The sequence below is a fragment of the Lathyrus oleraceus genome, chromosome 1 (genome assembly GCF_024323335.1).
Source record: "Lathyrus oleraceus cultivar Zhongwan6 chromosome 1, CAAS_Psat_ZW6_1.0, whole genome shotgun sequence".
NCBI lineage: Eukaryota > Viridiplantae > Streptophyta > Magnoliopsida > Fabales > Fabaceae > Lathyrus > Lathyrus oleraceus.
Genome location: NC_066579.1, coordinates 403,759,022 through 403,779,353, shown reverse-complemented (window position 1 = coordinate 403,779,353; position 20,332 = coordinate 403,759,022).

The window sequence follows — 20,332 nt, the reverse complement described above, 5'->3', positions numbered from 1 at the left end:
ATTCCGAAGGATCAAGAAGAGGAAACAGAGACAGATTCAGAAGATGAGAATGCTGATCCTTTCAACCCTGAGGATGACGATGAAGATTACGAGAATGAACAGTACTCTCCAAAAGATGGCAAGTACAAGTTGCTGGAAGAACGCATGCTAGCTATGGAAGGTCAGAAGGCGCCCGGTCTGGATTTTGAAAGTTTGGGTCTAGTCTCCGATGTGATCATTCCTCGCAAATTCAAGGTCCCCGCTTTCACTCAGTATGATGGGGCATCTTGTCCTCAGGTGCATCTGAGAGCTTACGTGAGAAAGATTCAGCCGTATACCACTAATAAGAAGCTCTGGATCCATTTCTTCCAAGAGAGTCTTTCTGGCGCACAATTGGAGTGGTATTATCAGCTCGAGAGCTCTGACATCCACACATGGACTGATTTAGCAACTGCTTTCTATAAACAGTACCAGTATAATTCTGAACTAGCGCCTACTCGGCTACAGTTGCAGAATATGACTATGGGATCTAAAGAAAGTTTCAAAGAATATGCTCAAAAGTGGAGAGATTTGGCTGGCAGAGTCAAACCCCCTATGACTGATCGAGAATTAGTGGACATGTTCATGAGCACACTGACTGGCCCATTCTACAGCCATCTATTGAGGAGTTCCTCATTGGGTTTCACTGAACTTATATTAACAGGTGAACATGTTGAAAGTGGCATTCGAAGTGGGAAGATACAGGCGACTATCTTTGATCCTCCGGAGACTCCTAATGGCATCACTGCCCCTCTGCCTAATCATGACGAGACTGTCAATGCTGTGGAAGATACTGATAACGATTATGACTTGGATAGCTGGATTTTCCCAACAATTGGTGACGGACCCAATAATTGGAAGGCTGAAGACACTATCCCGATTTCCTTTAGTCAGGAGTAATTGTTATTGCTATTTTTGTGTTTCAAAGCATTGTGTCTATACCCGGGGCATAATAGCTAATTTTTCAAGGGTTTTGTCATTTTCATAAGCATATTCATATTCAATAAATCAATGGACTTTTTGCATTCAAATATTGCGCTCTTTATCTTTCCTGTCATTTTTTTCAAAACAAGCTATGTTTTCTTGCACACACGCACGTAACAGTTTTCCGATCCATATCCACTCTGGATCCTGTTGATAATAGTTCTGCTACTGTTCATTATGACTTTGAAAATCCGATCTACCAAGCCGAGGATGGAAGCGAGGAAGATTGTGAAGTCCCTGGTGAACTTGTCAGACTGTTACTACAAGAAGAAAAGACCATACAGCCGCAGGAGGAATCAATTGAAATTGCAATGGGTACTGAAATAGACAAGAAAGAAGTCATAGATTTCTTGGGGGCACTCGAATTACATTGCCCGATTCATCCCACACTTGACTGCTACCTGCAAACCCATCTTCAAATTACTAAAAAAGAAAAATCAAGAGATGGTATGGAATGATGAATGACAAAATCAAGAAGTATCCCCAAGAACCTCCAGTTCCGATGCCACCAGTTGAAGGAAGACCTTTAATCACGTATTCGACCGTGTTAGAAAATTCAATAGGGTGTGCTGGGGCAACATGACGAGTCTGGTCGAAAAGAGCATGTCATACACTGCCTTAGCAAAAGGTACCGACTGTGAAACAAGATACTCACAGCTCGAGAAAGCTTGCTGCGCTTTGGCTTGGGCTGCTCGCCGACTAAGACAGTATATGTTGAATCATACCACTTTATTGATTTCTAAGATGGATTCTATCAAATATCTACCTGAGAAACCTGCTGTCTCCTGAGAGAGTTATCACTGATAATGGTACTAAACTGAACTCTACACGCAGTTCAAAATAAAGCACCATGACCCTTCTCCGTACCGGCCAAAGACGAACGGCGCCGTGGAGACTGCTAATAAGAATATCAAGAAGATCATACAAAAAATGACATAACATACAAAGACTGGCATGAGATGTTATCTTTTGTTCTTCATGGTTACCGCACTTCGACAGGGGCAACCCCTTTCTCTTTAGTCTATGGAATGGAAGTCGTTTTACCAGTGGAAGTTCAGATTCCCTCTCTAAGAATCATGAAAGAGGCGGGCTTAGATGAAGATGAATGGATTCAAACTCGACTCGATCAGATAAATCTGATTGATGAAAAGAGACTTGCGGCTGTTTGTCATAGGCAGATATATCAGAAACGCATGACCCCAGCATTTAACAAAAAGGTCAAGAGACAGGTGTACCAACTTGGCGCCTTGGTGGTCAAGCGTATCATTCTACCACAAGGTGATCCCAGAGGCAAATGGACTCCCACACACGAAGGGTCATTTGTAGTTAAGAAGGTATTCTCTGGTGGAGCCATGATGCTTGCTACAATGGATGGCGAAGAGTTCCCGCATCCTGTGAACGCTGACATAGTTAAAAAATACTACGCATAAAAGAGACCCGCTAGGTCGACGTACCTAGGCAAAAGTAAGGGCATCCCGGCGAACCAAAAGGGTTCGGGCAAAAAAATTAGGGATAAACATATAAAGACATACACCCGGCAAGTCGAAAACCTGAAAAGGCGGCTTGAGCAAAAAAAAGGGTATCCCGGTGGACTGAAAACCTGAAAAGGCGGTCCAGGCAAAAATTAGGGATTAAAGCGTATGACTATGCCCCGTTCTCTGTCTGCTTCAACCAAGTTCAAGGGACTGAACAAGCCAATCACTTTCATCCGACAGCAGGAGATGAGAGGCTTGAAGACATAATGACAGTAGTGGGATTAAAATCAACAGGACTTTTTCTGCATAGCTTTGTCTTCGTTTCTTGACGATTTCCTCTTACTAGGATTTCTGTCTCCTTGTACACAAATTGCCTGTTTATAGGCCCTCTTTCTAAATCAATACAATTCTGTTTCAAAAAAAAATGCTTTTGTTTTACTTTCTCTATTTTGTTTGCATAAACGTCCATTGATTTAACTTGAATTGATATATGCATTTGAATATGATCAATGTTTATCAAAATACATGCATAAAATAACAATGACAATTACTAAAGGACTTCAGGATCGAGGAGAAGGTCTAACCAGGCTTTCCAATGAATCTGTTGCCAATTCTATTCCCCGGCTAAGCCAGTTATGCCCCAGAAGAACTTGGCATCACTAGACTGGTCATCTCTTCTACCCCAGCCAGGCTCTGTTGAATATCTCTGCCATCAGATAAAGGTCAAATACCCCTAGCTAAGGAAGGGTCATCAATACAAATATCTCCGACCAGAAGACTGAGATTTATTTCCCCAGTAGAGTCCCCTGGAAGAACGTTTCAGACACATAGTGCATTCATTACATCATTTCACATCACATACCTACATACAATTTTCGTTCCGCATCATATACATTACATCATTTCATAACATATACATGTATACAATGCTCTCATTCATTCCAGACGCATAATTCACTCATTACATCATTTCACAGCATACGCATGCATACAACATTTGCATCTCATGCATCATGACATGGCATGAAGCTAACTTTATTTTTCAGGTCAATTATCCTCCTGACATAGTCAAAACAAAGGTCCATTCAGACGGACATCCTTATCAATTACATTCAGGATTCAACTACATCTTTCAGATACACTCCATGACAACATTCATTCTGACATCCTCCTAACGATGGCATCTATAAGCCCATCCCAGACATTTATTGCAAATACAGCATATACAAATACTATCAGATATAGCCTAGCGTACGGTTCATCCTGATTCATCTCAACATATGACTCCTTCAACTCAGATACGATCTAGCGTACGATCCATTCTGACCTTCAACAACTCAGATACGATCTAGCGTACGATCCATTCTGACCTTCAACAACTCAGATACGATCTAGCGTACGATCCATTCTGACCTTCAACAACTCAGATACGATCTAGCGTACGATCCATTCTGACCTTCAACCACTCAAAGACAGTCTAATGTACGACCAAGTTAGACCTTCAAGTCAGATTCTGCAAATACAGTCTAATGTACGACCAAGTTAGACCTTCAAGTCAGATTCTGCAAATATAGTCTAATGTACGACCAAGTTAGACCTTCAAGTCAGATTCTGCAAATACAGTCTAATGTACGACCAAGTTAGACCTTCCAGTCATCAAATACAGTCTAATGTACGACCAAGTTAGACCTTCCAGTCATCAAATACAGTCTAATGTACGACCAAGTTAGACCAGATTCTGCTCAGTGACAGTCTAATGTACGACCAAGTTAGACCGTCAAGTCCTCGGATTCTGCCCAGATACGGTCTAATGTACGACCCAATTAGACCTTCGTCTCCTCAGATTCTACCTAGTGTACGGTACATTTCTGAAGTGTAGTCTAGTGTACGACTACCCCCTTTTATCATCAGATTCAGCCTAATGGACGGCTCATTCTGCCCAGATACGGTCTAATGTACGACCCAATTAGACCTTCGTCTCCTCAGATGCTACCTAGTGTACGGTACATTTCTGAAGTGTAGTCTAGTGTACGACTACCCCCTTTTATCATCAGATTCAGCCTAATGGACGGCTCATTCTGCTCAGATACGGTCTAATGTACGACCCAATTAGACCTTCGTCTCCTCAGATGCTACCTAGTGTACGGTACATTTCTGAAGTGTAGTTTAGTGTACGACTACCCCCTTTTATCATCAGATTCAGCCTAATGGACGACTCATTCTGCTCAGATACGGTCTAATGTACGACCCAATTAGACCTTCGTCTCCTCAGATGCTACCTAGTGTACGGTACATTTCTGAAGTGTAGTCTAGTGTACGACTACCCCCTTTTTTATCATCAGATTCAGCCTAATGGACGGCTCATTCTGCTCAGATACGGTCTAATGTACGACCCAATTTGACCTTCGATGCTACCTAGTGTACGGTACATTTCTGAAGTGTAGTCTAGTGTACGACTACCCCCTTTTTATCATCAGATTCAGCCTAATGGACGGCTCAGTCTGCTCAGATACGGTCTAATGTACGACCCAATTAGACCTTCGTCTCCTCAGATGCTACCTAGTGTACGGTACATTTCTGAAGTGTAGTCTAGTGTACGACTACCCCCTTTTATCATCAGATTCAGCCTAATGGACGGCTCATTCTGCTCAGATACGGTCTAATGTACGACCCAATTAGACCTTCGTCTCCTCAGATGCTACCTAGTGTACGGTACATTTCTGAAGTGTAGTCTATTGTACGACTACCCCCTTTTATCATCAGATTCAGCCTAATGGACGGCTCATTCTGCTCAGATACGGTCTAATGTACGACCCAATTAGACCTTCGTCTCCTCAGATGCTACCTAGTGTACGGTACATTTCTGAAGTGTAGTCTAGTGTACGACTACCCCCTTTTATCATCAGATTCAGCCTAATGGACGGCTCATTCTGCTCAGATACGGTCTAATGTACGACCCAATTAGACCTTCGTCTCCTCAGATGCTACCTAGTGTAAGGTACATTTCTGAAGTGTAGTCTAGTGTACGACTACCCCCTTTCATCATCAGACACAGCCTAACGTACGACCCTCTCTTCAACTCAAATACGATATAGCGCATGATCCATTCTGATCCTTTATCCCCAGCAGCATATGACACACTCCGACTCCCCAGCGAAGTCAACAGCCTAATGGATGACTCATTATTCGGTCTAACGTACGACCCAGTGTGGCGCCCATGTCTTCAAATTGGCCTAATGTACGGCGCAATCTGAAGCTTTCATCATCAAATTTCCTGGATGGCATCTTTAAGCCCATCTCCGTCAAGACTAATTGACAAGTGCAAATTTTTGGGGGCATTCTAGTGTTCAATAATCTTCCACCTCCAGACCACGAATGGCATGCACGCCATCCTAACTCTCTCGGTTCAAGAATATTGAACAGGGGCAGCTGTCATACCCAAAATTTGCCCATTAATATTTCAAGACATTTTTCAGGGGCATTCCGACTCATTTTATGGCACTGATCTTAAAGGGACAAAGGCCCAGCTCACGAATGGCCCAATCCAGAAAATGGCCCAAACTGGCCTGTTCGCTACACGCTCGCCTAGCGAACGTTACGTTCGCTACACGCTCGCCTAGCGAACGTTCGCTACACGCTCGCCTAGCGAAGCAAACGTTCGCTACCAGCTCGCCTAGCGAGGCTGACAGACAACAAAAAATTTCGGGCTTCGTTCTGAGCCCATTAGGTCATGAAAAAGGGCATTATAAATACCAGCACTTCAGTAATGAAAGGGAGGACGAAAAACAGAGGGAGACAGACGAAAACCCTGGCACAAAAACCCTGGAGGCTACTTTAGAAACCCTGAAGGCCGCTCCTCCGCTCCGAAGCTACCACCGCCCAACTCAATCCGGCTCGCCAATTCAAGGTTGCAATTCGATTGCAAACAGGTTTGCATTACTATTATCGCTTTATTTTCTTAATTTGCATGTGATACCGCTTTATGTTCTTAACTTGCATGTGATATTATAATTGAATTCATAAACATATTTGAGGTTTTGCATGTGAATTTAAGTGTGCCTGAATATTGTGAATGCTGAACCGTATAATTATGTGTTGGATGCCATAAGCCATGCCGCAGGTTGAAGTCATACTGTTCTGAAATTCAAAACCCGCAGCCGCTCGCTAGCACATCGCTAAGCGAGCATGTAGCGAGTATTCGCTAGGCCCTCGCTAGGCGAGGCAGAGGCGAACGGGACAGTCGCTAATATTTTGTTTGTTATGTCCTATGCGTATCTGATCTATTCTATGTTAATTATGCACTGTTTTGCCTGACATTCATGCTGCTGTATTTTCTTTTGCGGTGTAATCTTCGATTACACCCCGATTTGGTATTCTAACCCGTTTGCTGAATTTTGCCAAGGTTCACATGTCCCAGGAAAAGATTGCCGTTAGGTCTTCCACTTTATTTGTGGGATACCCTTGTGGAGACTCACCCTAAATTACTTAATTAATTTTAATGTGTTAATTTTAATGTATTAATTTTAATGTATTGATTTTAATATGGAGGCTCGTCCTAATTACCTAATTGACTTTAAAATATTGCCTTTAAATAAGTGATCTTGGACCTCTCTTTGCTGCCCTACGGTATTACGGTATAACGGTCATGTCCCGCGAATGTAGGGATACACTTAGCAAAGACCCTTCTATTAAATCATCATAAAATAAATCATGGTCCCTCGGATGTTGCCTTCGAAAATACGATTTTGTCCCTCGATGACCCTTCGGTGTAGCCTACGGTTAAATGATGATCGTCCCTTCGAATGCTAAGGTATCCTTACAACTGTTGCCTTCAATGACCTATCGATGACCCTACGGTGACCCTTAAACATCCAAAGGGTAAGATTACTTACTTCTCAATAGTAAGGACAGTTTTACCCTCATAAGGATAGGAAATGCCCATAACGACCTCAGGAAGGTATAACTCTCAATTACTGGATCATAACCTAAAACATTTTCCACCCCTCACACTTTACACTTTACAAATCCTAAAAAATCACCACTTGGTATACATTCATACTAGAATCATTACCGAGTTATATTTTTCTAAACCATTTTCAAAATCAAATGAGATAAATACTTTGTATACATTCATACGAGAATCATTACAAAGTTAAACTCTCTTTCAAACATTTTTTAAGCAATTCACCGACACTTTTCAGACAAAAATATAAGTGATCCAGTAATTAAGAGCCCATGGATAACCATGGATACAAAGGGTGCTAACACCTTCCCTTTGTATAATGTACCTCCCGAACCCAAAATCTATTGAGGTCTTTCCTGTTTTTTTCCACCTTTCCTTATTGGATAAAAGAAAAGTCGGTGGCGACTCTTGCTATCCGCGACATTGCGATAAAAAGCAAAATACCCCAAGTCAGTTCACCGTATGACACCCTGATCAGTAGTGGTTTCAAATGGTTTTTCATGTTCATTGTTGGTCTTTCGAACACTGCCTCTTGGCTTTCAGCAGCACCATCGTTCAACACAAAATAGCATCTTGGTTGGTGTAAAGCCATTTCTTCAGCTTCATCATTGTCCACTGACCCTTCCACTTCAGTCACACACTTGTATTCTTGTGGTAAGATTGATACCACGTTGACCAGGATGTCGAGGCTTGCTTCAGATTCTGAATTGAAGTCATTAGTTACTTCATCAGAACATTTTTCAGCTGGTCGACGGACGTACTTTCTTATCCGTTCTTTCGCCGCTGTGTCGACCTTCACAATTTTCTTCTCAGTACTCGCCTTGCTGGTCATGCCCCTTGCAGCATCTCTCTCAGCCTCTTTACGCCTCTGAAATCGTCTCCATTGAGTCCTTGTCATGGGGTTCTTTCCCAAATAGTTTTTAGAGATATGTGTCCTCTTTTCAGACTTGAATTCACGCCTATAGTTTACTGCTAGACCTCCTCTAGTATCAGCAGCAACCCCTTGTGGGGTGTCTTGTCTTTCTTGAGGCTTAATCCAAGTACCTTTAGGAGCACCGGCTGACGGCACGTAACTCTTAGGCCTTGTTGGGTGATTTCCCACAACCCCCTTTAAGCCTCTTTCATTCTGGTAACCCCTGGTTGGCGCATTCCTTTTGCTCTTACCCAGCTGCAGCTTCTGGAAGTTTTCTGCTGCTATTTTGTCGGTGACAGCACCATACCTTGGGCACAGGCACACCTGTGAACCCTTGTTTTTGCAGCGATACAGAAAATCTACCAAGTCTTCATCAGCCTGTCGCAACCTGAAAAATACAGTGTGTGAAAAAACAACTGGCGAAAGAAAATGACAGAAGAGTCGCCACCGTGCGTTATTTATCCCAAAGGAGGGAAAGGAAACGCTCAAAGTAAACCTGAAAAGAGGAAAGGAAAAGACAAGGTCTCGCAACCAAATCTTGGGTTCGGGAGTCGGTTATGCGAAGGGAAGGTATTAGCACCCCTACGCATCCGTAGTACTCTACGGGATCCACTTTTGTAGTTCTTATCTAAAGGGTGTGAGTTTATCTTGTGCTGTTTACTAAAAAAGAGGGTTAAATGAAAATGACTCGCGCGGATGTCGCATCCACTGCATACGTATCTCATCTGAATATGAGAATCAGAGTCTTCGTAGCTCGGCTGACCTATGGGTTGGGGGATGTGTGCTCGCTAAGACATCGCGTCTTATGCCTACGTATCTCATCTGGAATGAGAATCAGAGCAAGCCGTAGTTCGGCTAACTACGGGGTTATGGATTGGGTTTTGGACGAACGACGTTACTACGCAATCTACTGGATGCTCGACGTTTGGAGACTTACTCGCCTGTAGTAGAAGGAGTAAACGTGTGTTTAGGAGAAGAAAAATCAATGAAGGGTTAGGGTTTGGGATGCTCATGCAAAAGGAGTCCTGGATGAAGGAACCTGTAAAAAAATAAACACACAAAAACATTGCCTCCTATCGAGGTCTTCCAGCTAGGAAAGCAGTAAAATGCGGGAAAAATGTAAAAGTACCACGCGGATAAAGATCCGAAGTAACAACAATTAGAGGAATGGGAAACCCAGGGATCCTTCCCAACTAAACACCATCAAAGAAAGTGAGTCAGTACAGGGAATCGGAATGAAACCTCCAGGCGGTATCCCACAAATAAAGTGGAAAACCACGCAAGTTATCCCTGATTGGAGAGCTTGATTGAAATTGAGTTGCACCCGTGAGGTTTACAAAACAATCTTTAGGGTTTATGTGAGGCAGAGGTGATTTTATGCAGTTGAGTTCCCTTCAGGGTTTGGAGGCTGCTCTGAACTCCGTTAGCTCTTCTCTCACTATCTTTTTCCAGCCAGGGTAATAGGAATAGAATTCCCTTTTGTTTCACTGAAACTCTGAATTTATAACCTGATTTTTGTGGACCTGTGGGCTCAAATGAGAGAGGTCCAAGTCCAAGATTTTTTCTTTTATTTATTTATTTATTTATTTATTTATTTTATTTTAAAAGATATTCTGATTGCCATGATGAAATGCAAATGCTAAATGACCTAAAAATGAATGCATGCATGAGGTGTAAAGCGTATGTTTCCAGGAAAAATGAAGGGTGAATTTTGGGGTATTACAGTTGCCCCTATTCAATCAACTGGAGACCTGGAAAGAAGATAGCAGCGGCTTTCGTGCTTTCGAGGTATCAAGGGATTGAATACAATAAAAGCCCGAAAATTTGCACTGAAGTGAAGTGAAGTAACAATGCCTGTCAGAATCGGCAAAGAGGTGATCTTGAAAGAAGAATCCGTCTGGTACGGTGAGAGTCAGTCTGAATACCGAAAAAGAATGTTAACCTGGATACCAAAATAAATGGTAACACAAAAATAACCATGACCTGAATGCCGCTCATCAGTCTGAATACTGGAAATGACTTCGATCTGAACATCGGGAGGTATGAGATTATTAATATCGGTTTGAACACCGAGAGGCTGGCCTGAATGCCACAAGTTGCGTCGACCTGAACGACGGAAACTTCTTCGATCTGAACATCGGAAAATTGGCCTGAATGCCACAAGTTGCATCGACCTGAATGTCAGAAACTTCTTCTATCTGAACATCGGAAAACTGGCCTGAATGCCACAAGTTGCATCGACCTGAATGTCGGAAACTTCTTCGATCTGAACATCGGAAAACTGGCCTGAACGCCACAAGTTGCGTCGACCTGAACGTCGGAAACTTCTTCGATCTGAACATCGGAAAACTGGCCTGAACGCCACTTCGGTCTGAATACCGGAAACTTCATGCCTGTCGGCATCGGCAGAAATAGGGAACGATAATAGAGGCGGCGCACGGGCCAATGACACTTGCTGGGGATAACAAAGGTAAATCATGAACAATCTTCAGTCTGAGTACTGGAAACAACTTCTGGCTTATCACTTGGGATACCGAGAATGTTTTATGCTTACATGCGTATGTTTGAATTTTTCAATGGCGTAATGCTCCATGAAAATGGAAATGCTACGCGATTTGGGAGGATGCAATGCAATATGATTCTACATGCAGGAATGCGAAATGCTGGGTAGAATGCCAAGCTGAGGCAAGGGGATCTGCTGGGGAAATGATCACCATCTTCTGGACCCTGACAAGGCTGTTGGAGATGCACAGCGCAAAGAATTCTGTGGGGAAATGACCCGCCACACGGTGTTCTAGCAATGACAAATACCGAGATTCTGACTGGGGAGAGAACGGCACTGAAAACCTGTTGTTGGGGAAAGCGATAGTGGTTCTGGCAACCACGATCTGCGAGAGATGACTCAACAGGGGAAGCAAACGCCGATACGGTACCGAGGTTCTGCTTCAAGGAAAGAAACCATGGATCTGGCATTGGGATTATCGATCTGGCCTCGAACTTTGAGGAGCAGCCGCTTCTGCTGGGAAGATACAGTCTGACACTGTCAACTCCGCTGGGGGTATATAGTCTGACACTGTCAACTCTACTGGGGAGTGTATAATCTGAAACCACCGCTTGGGGGGAGGTACAGTGGTGAGAACCTGTTGGGGATTGAAGAATCCAACGCTCTGATCAGCTCTGCAGGGATAAGATACCGAATTTGTCTGTTGGTGGAAAACATTCACGATCATCTACAGGGGATTTTAAGGAAATGCCCCGAGGGTACCTGTTCTGAATAGACGATCGAAAGCACTTAAAATTTACAGCAATTTTAAATGTTTATTAAGCATGTACCTGTAAAGCTCTTATGTGTCATGATGCAATGTTTATCAAAAAAATCGGACGTCATTTTTGCAAACAAAACAGAAAAATGAAAATGAAAACAGAGATATACTGAATAACATGATTTTATTGATTGAACGGCCTCTGAATAGGCATTTACATCAGGAAGCAATCCCTGGAAAGAGGTAATCGCACAACAGATAAAAACAGACATTAATCTAATGGCAATGTGAAATGGATTTCTATTCGATTCCAATTCTGCTATGACTTGCTCGTCTTCAAGATCCTCCAGATGATCAGCTTTCTGAAAGAGTGATTAGACTGTTTCCTATCCTTCAAAAGTTTCCAATCATTGACACGAGATGAGATTCAGAACTACTCAGAACGCAGTCATTCGCTTAATCCCTAACTTTTGCCTGGATCGCCCTTTTCGGGTTTTCAATCCACCGGGATACCCATTTTTGCCTAAGTTGCCTTTTCAGGTTTTCAACTTACCGGGTGTACAATCTTTTCACTTTTAATCCCTAATTTTTGCCCGAACCTTTTTCATTTTCTTGGTTTGCCGGGATGCCCATTTTTGCCTGGACTACTCTTTTTATTGTCCAGCGGGTCTATTTCATACGAAGTATTTTTTTAACTGCGTCTGAGTTCACCGGGGAAGTGAAGTTTTCACCATCCATCGTTGCAAGCATTAAGGCCCCACCATCAAAAACCTTGGTGACAATATACGGTCCATCATAGTTAGGAATTCACTTGCCCCTGTGATCTGTCTGAGGAGGAAGGATCCTTTTCAACACCAAATCTCTGACCTGGAAGTATCGAGGATACACTTTCTGATCAAAGGCTCTCTTCATCCGACTTTGATATAACTGCCCATGACAAATGGTTGCCATTCGTTTCTCTTCGATAAGACTCAACTCATTGAACCTTGTCCGAATCCATTCAGCTTCGTCTAACTTGACATCCAACAGGACTCTTAGAGAAGGAATCTCCACTTCAACAGGTAGGACTGCTTCCATACCATACACAAGGGAGTAAGGGGTTACCCCAGTCGATGTACGTACTGAAGTACGGTACCCATGCAAGGTGAAGGGTAGCATCTCATGCCAATCTCTGTACGTAACGACCATCTTCTGCACAATCTTCTTTATGTTCTCATTTGCCGCTTCAACAACACCGTTCATCTTAGGGCGGCAAGGGGAAGAATTGTGATGCTGAATGTTGAAGTTCTGGCACAACTCCTTCATCATTTTGTTGTTGAGATTAGAACCATTATCAGTAATGATTCTTTCGGGAATCCCATAGCGACAAATGATTTCTTTCTTGATGAATCGGGCAACCACATGTCTGGTGACCTTCGCAAATGACGCTGCTTCGACCCACTTGGTGAAATAGTCGATGGCAACAAGGATGAAACGATGCCCATTGGAAGCGGTCGGCTCAATCTTTCCAATCATATCGATGCCCCACATAGCGAAAGGCCACGGCGAAGACATCACATTCAAAGGATTCAGCAGCACATGCACCTTATCAGCATAAATCTGGAATTTATGGCACTTCCGAGCATATTTGAAACAATCAGATTCCATGGTCATCCAGTAATAACCTGCTCTCAACAATTTCTTAGCCATTGCATGTCCGCCGACATGAGTACCGAAGGAGCCTTCATGAACTTCCTGCATTAACATGTCTGCTTCGTGTTTGTCCACGCATCTGAGCAAAACCATGTTGAAGTTCCTCTTATACAGAACATTGTCTTTGTTCAAGAAGAAACTGCCTGCCAATCTTCTCAAAGTCTTTCTATCATTGTTGGATGCCCCTGCAGGGTACTCTTGATTCTTCAGAAAGCACTTGATGTCGTGATACCCGGGCTTGTCATCAACTACCAGTTCAGCAGCAAACACATACGCGGCCCTATCAAGGCGCATCACGTCGATCTTGGGAGCATGGTTCCACCGAATCACGTTGATCATGGAGGATAGAGTAGCAAGAGCATCTTCCATCTGGTTCTCATCACGAGGTATATGGTACAACTTTACTGTTGTGAAGAAAGTCAACAGTATTCTCGTGTAATCTCTGTAGGGGACCAGAGTAGGCTGGAGAGTGTTCCAATCACCATTCACTTGATTGATTACCAGAGCTGAATCTCCGAAGATGTCCAAAGTCTTGATTCTCAAATCAATGGCTTGCTCAATACCCAAGATACAAGCTTCATACTCAGCTTCATTATTGGTGCACTCGAAAGTCAGACGAGCGGTGAAAGGCATGTGGGCACCTTTCGGAGTTGTAATGACAGCACCAATTCCACTTCCTCTGGCGTTGACGGCCCCATCAAACATTAAAGTCCACTTTTCGTCTGGATCAGGTCCCTCCTCAACAACTGGCTCTTCACAGTCTTTCATCTTGAGGAAATATGATGTCTTCATCTGGAAAATCAAACTTCATCGGCTTATAATCTTCAACCGACTGTTGAGCAAGATAGTCTGACAGAATACTCCCCTTGATGGCTTTCTGGGAAGTATACTGGATATCGTACTCTATCAGTACCATTTGCCAACGAGCAACTCTTCCGGTGAGAGCTGGCTTCTCAAATATATACTTGACTGGATCCATTTTGGAGATCAGTAAGGTTGTGTGAGACAGCATGTATTGTCTCAATCGCTTAGCAGCCCATGCAAGTGCACAACATGTTTTTTCAAGCATTGAGTATCTCGACTCGCAATCTGTAAATTTCTTACTCAGGTAGTAGATGGCATGCTCTTTCCTACCTGTCTCGTCGTGTTGACCGAGAACACAGCCCATGGAATTGTCTAGTACTGTCAAATACATAATCAGCGGTCTCCCTGGGACCGGAGGCACAAGGATAGGAGGATTCTGCAAATACTCTTTTATCTTCTCGAACGCCCTTTGACAATCATCATTCCACCTGATAGCCTGATCTTTTCTCAACAATTTGAATATTGGCTCACACGTGGCTGTTAGGTGAGAGATGAACCTTGCAATGTAGTTCAACCTCCCTAAGAAACCACAGACTTGTTTCTCTGTTCTTGGCTCAGACATTCCCTGTATCACTTTCACTTTGGCCGGATCCACCTCGATCCCTTTTCCGCTAATAACAAAACCCAGTAGTTTTCCAGATCTCACCCCAAAAGTACACTTGTTCGGATTAAGCCTCAACTTGAATTTCCTCAAACGCTCAAACAGTTTCTGCAAATTCACCAAATGTTCTTCTTCTGTCTGAGATTTGGCAATCATATCATCAACATAAACCTCGATTTCATGATGAATCATATCATGGAACAGAGTCACCATCACTCGCTGATATGTTGCTCCGGCATTTTTCAGACCAAACGACATCACCTTGTAGCACAAGGTGCCCTATGGGGTTATGAATGTTGTCTTCTCCATGTCTTCTGGTGCCATCTTAATTTGATTATAGCCAGAAAAACCATCCATGAAGGAGAATACCGAGAACTAAGCCGTGTTATCCACCAAAAGGTCAATGTGAGGTAAGGGGAAATCATCTTTAGGACTAGCCCTGTTCAGATCCCGGTAGTCAACACACATCCGTACCTTTCCATCCTTCTTAGGTACCGGAACGATATTTGCAACCCATGGCAGATAATTTGTGACTGCTAGAAACCCTGCATCCAACTGTTTTTGCACTTCTTCCTTTATCTTGACAGCCATCTCTGGTCTTGTTCTTCTGAGCTTCTGCTTGACCGGAGGACAACCTTCTTTGAGCGGCAAGCGATGTACCACGATGTCTGTGTCAAGCCCTGGCATGTCCTGATAAGACCAAGCGAAGATGTCAAAATACTCTTGCAGCAATTCAATCAACCCCTTCTTCACATTGTCTTCCAAAGCAACCCCTATCTTGATTTCTCTCTTGGCGTCCTCGGTGCCGAGATTAATCACTTCAACAGACTCTTGATGCGGTTGAATGACCCTTTCCTCTTGTTTTAATAACCTGGTAAGTTCTTCAGGGAGTTCACAATCTTCATCACCCTCTTCTTCAGCTTGAAAGATAGGATTTTCAAAGTCGAAGCGAGCCATAGCAGAACCGTTATCAATAGGATCCGGTGATGTGCATCTGCATGAGTGATGGTATGTGCTTATGAGTGTGAAAAAAAAGAAAAAAAAGAGGAAACTAAACAAAACATTGCCATTTTTTTTTTGAAAAACTGCAAAAATAGAAAGACAGGGAACGAAATATTTGAATGCAAAAAGACGTCCTTTATTTATGATAAATAATGCAAGTGTCACATAGATGAGCCCTACAATGAGTCATTACGCCCTGGCGGAACGTAAGACTTGGATATGCATGAATAAACAAAGAAAATTACTCCTCCAAACAAGTGGCTTGGACAATCTCCTTAGAAGACCAATTGTTGAGAACTTCACCTGGGATCCTCGGATGCACCCAGTTATCGATGTCGCAATCACTATCCCCATCTTCATTGTTGACCGCAGAGACTAATTTGACTTCTCTTTCAACCATGTTAAAAGCTTTGCAGTTCTCAATATTGTGGCCAGGTGCCCCAGAGTGGAAGCTACACCTAGCGTTGGCGTCATAACCCACCGGAAGCCTACCAACGGGAGGAGCCAGAGTGCGCAACTGCACAAGTTATAGTTGTTGAAGACTAGAAAGCAACTGAGCGTACGACATTGGAAGAGTGTCGAAACGCCGGTCCATCGTCCTTGGCCTTGGTTGATAGGCGGGTCTGTTACCCGGTTGTTGTGGTTGGTACTGAGCTGGTTGACGTTGTGGTTGTTGTTGTTGTAGTGGTGCTGCAGCTGGAATGGTCACAGCCGCAACATACGGTTGCTGATGATAGTTCTGAAAGTTATTCCTCCGGTTATCCCTGTTCTGATAAGAAGATATGGAACTTGCATCCCCTTCTCCCCTCTTCTGTCCCTGAATGAATGGCTTCTTCACCCCTGATGAAGATCCATCTCCGCTCTGGGTCTTGTATGTCTTCAGGTAATTCTCCATCCTCTCTCCGGTAGAGACTACATCAGCAAAATTGGAGGCATTTCAACCCATCAGGCGCTCCAAATAAGGTCCTGGCAGAGTGTTCATGAACATGTTAGCCATTTCCTTCTCCAACATAGAAGGTTGAACACGGGAAACTGTTTCTCTCCAGCGTTGAGTGTATTCTCTGAAGCACTCATTGCTTTTAAGAGACAGATTTTGAAGTTGAGTTCTGTCCAGAGCCATGTCTGCATTATACTGATACTGCTTCACGAAAGCCTCAGCCAAATCCCTCCAGCAACGGATGTGGGCTCTGTCCAGCCTCATATACCATTCCAGGGATGCCCCAGCTAGGCTGTCCTGGAAAAGTACATATGCAACTTTTCGTCATCGGAGTATGCAACCATTTTACGGAAATAGGCTTGCACATGGGTCTTCGGGCAAAAGTTGCCATTGTATTTGTCAAATATCGGGACCTTGAATTTCGGTGGCACTCTCACACCTGGGACCAGCCCCAAGTCAGCAACATCTACTCCCAGAGGATTTTGTCCTTCCACTGCCTTCAACCTCTCTTCCAATCTTCTAAACATGGGGTCTACACCATGACCCATACCAAAGTCTTCCTGCAGCAGGGGGAACTGATCGTCCTAATCATCATGAACGGGCTGTTGACCGGAGGTGACATGTAGGATTGGGATAGGCCCCGGTCCATTGGGTTCATTAGCCTCTCCAGCTGGAGGATCAGTCACCGTCTCTGGTTGAGCAGGGGGATTCCTCTGTATCATCTGCCTGAGCTTTTGCTGTCCCTGGGCCACCCCTTGAACCACATCCATGAATTGATTCATGCGGATTTTCATCTCGGCGAACTCTGCCTGTAGGCTCTCTATTACTCTCTGTTGGTTTCTGCGGGTACCGTACCGGTGAATGCCTGGGTCAGCTATCCTGCTGATGGAACACCAAACAAACTAAGAACACTGTGGCGGTACCTGTTATGCAAGACATGCTAATGAATATGTAAATGCAATGACATGTTTATCAATTCCAAAGGTATTCTACCCCCTTGATCCCAGTCTCTCAATAGATAAACGATGTAAAAAAAGACTAAGCCGTTGATGAGAACCAAGAAAATTCCGACTAGAATCAAGTAGAAGATATAAACCCCACAGAAATGGATAAACATGTGTGAATGATTATGAATGCAAAATGATGTGATGCAAAATGATGTGAATGCAGTGCAGTGGCATGGGAATCAGGATCGTTGTATCTGCTTGAACATCTGTCAGGTTGCACTATCTGGAGAGAAATTAAGAGCACACCAAACAAAGGTCATGGGATGGATCATGTTATCCTTAATATCAACCACCCATTTTGGTGGATTATGGTTTACACCTTATCAACCATGAATCAAGGGTTTATTGCAAGTCACGAGCATGGAGTTTAGGTTAAGAACCACCCAAAAGGAGTGTACTAAGGTTTAAACCTGCCAAACATGTTCTACAAAAGGTTCCCATAGTCATAATCCCATCTTTCGGATATTATCGGAGGAACGACTACTCGTATTCCAAAAATATTCTTAAGAGAGACTCTTATGAGTGTAGTATCGCGTAACAATCGTATCAAATCTTACACTTGAATGACTTTCGCACTACGTCCTACGAATAGGCCAAGATGGGTTTGGTAAACTAAGGTCCTAGGCTTCTAAGGTCTATATTGGAAAAAGTAATGTCTAACCATAACTTACTTGTGTGACATTATTGATCTCAACATGACCTCCACCAAGTGAATGGGCTTGCAAGTCAACTTGCTAAGGAATAACTCCACACAAGTCGACAAGACTATGCCATTCTCCTATCCTAAGTGCACTCGAGTTCGAGTATAGAACTCGTCTCACAAAGATCACCAAGCAGCCATAGCCAGCCAACAGATACAGCAAGGATATGTACACAATGCAATAAGGTAAAACAGGTAAATAAATAACTGTACAAAAGCATGAACACCCAATAAACAAACAAACTACAAAAGCTAGGTGGGACTCGCTTAGGGAAATCGGGTCCCCAGCAGAGTCGCCAGCTGTCGCAACCTGAAAAATACAGTGTGCGAAAAAACAACCGGCGAAAGAAAATGACAGAAGAGTCGCCACCGTGCGTTATTTATCCCAAAGGAGGGAAAGGAAACGCTCGAAGTAAACCTGAAAAGAGGAAAGGAAAAGACAAGGTCTCGCAACCAAATCTTGGGTTCGGGAGTCAGTTATGCGAAGGGAAGGTATTAGCACCCCTACGCATCCGTAGTACTCTACGGGATCCACTTTTGTAGTTCTTGTCTAAAGGGTGTGAGTTTATCTTGTGCTGTTTACTAAAAAAGAGGGTTAAATGAAAATGACTCGCGCGGATGTCGCATTCACTACATACGTATCTCATCTGTATATGAGAATCAGAGTCTTCGTAGCTCGGCTGACCTATGGGTTGGGGGATGTATGCTCGCTAAGACATCGCGTCTTATGCCTACGTATCTCATCTGGAATGAGAATCAGAGCAAGCCGTAGTTCGGCTAACTACGGGGTTATGGATTGGGTTTTGGACGAACGACGTTACTACGCAATCTACCGGATGCTCGACCTTTGGAGACTTACTCGCCTGTAGTAGAAGGAGTAAACGTGTGTTTAGGAGAAGAAAAATCAATGAAGTGTTAGGGTTTGGGATGCTCATGCAAAAGGAGTCCTGGACGAAGGAACCTGTAAAAAAATAAACACACAAAAAGATATTATTTATTTATTTATTCATTTATTTATTTATTTATTTATTTATTTATTTTAAAAAGATATTCTGATTGCCATGATGAAATGCAAATGCTAAATGACCTAAAAATGAATGCATGCATGAGGTGTAAAGCGTATGCTTCCAAGAAAAATGAAGGGTAAATTTTGGGGTATTACACAGCCCTTGGGTAAACTTCAGCTATATCGACATCTGGGCTTTCCCTAGTTTGTTCCAACATGTTGGCCTCATCATATTCGCTGATCTCGACCATGTTGATCTCGACTGGTTCCACGAACAGGGCTTCCTCCTGGTGCAAAGGATCAGTGTCGATCTTCATCCTGCGACCAGCAAATTTCAGCCTGCCTTCTTGAATCTCTTTTTGAACCAAATCCCTGAAAAGGTAACAATTAGAGGTGTTATGACCAAGATAATTGTGATATTTAAAAAATCCTCTTTTCTGTCTTTGTTCCAACGGTGGTATTTTAGTACCAGGCGGCACCACCATCTGCCCATCTTTGACCAATAAGTCAAAAATTTCCTCACACTTCGACACGTCGAAAGTGTAAGTTTTCGAAGGGAATTTTGGGTTGTTTTCGACAGGATTCTTTCCTTGCGCAGGCAGCAATGAGCGACACTCATAGGCGGACCCTGGCTTTAGTTCAGCCACGTCGATTTCTAATTCGGTAGACGAAGCATAATCGGCCTCACGTATTGGGTCTGTCGCGTCGTATTCGACAAACGCTACCTTTTCTTTCTTAGACTTATTGTGCCTAATTTTTTCTAGCCTCAATCGTTCTAGATGTCGGACTCTGTCAGCCAGTTGTGACATACTTTTCACAAAAGTTGGATCTATCTTCTTCCTAATGGAATAATCTAAATCTCTTGCGGCCATTTGAACTAGTTCATGTTCTGGCACTTGTGTGAAAC